Genomic DNA, 233 nt, shown 5'->3' with positions numbered 1-233 from the left:
ACCAGGACACCAGAGAGAAAAGCAGGCCAAGACTGAATGTGGGTCATGTCAGACCTTGTATTAGAATACTAGACCTGCTGTAGTATCTTATTCAGACTAGTCCAATGAATTTTGTGATGCTCATATTTTTAGTAGTTTGAAACTGTTTCCTACTACTTCATATCTATTCTAGTTTAACTACAGGGGAACTACAAGCCAGTCAGTCTTACCTCGATCCTGGGTAAGCTGTTCGA

Source organism: Gavialis gangeticus, unplaced genomic scaffold, assembly GCF_001723915.1.
Source record: "Gavialis gangeticus isolate Ggan-Ray unplaced genomic scaffold, GavGan_comp1, whole genome shotgun sequence".
NCBI lineage: Eukaryota > Metazoa > Chordata > Crocodylia > Gavialidae > Gavialis > Gavialis gangeticus.
Note: the sequence above shows the minus strand (reverse complement) of the source record.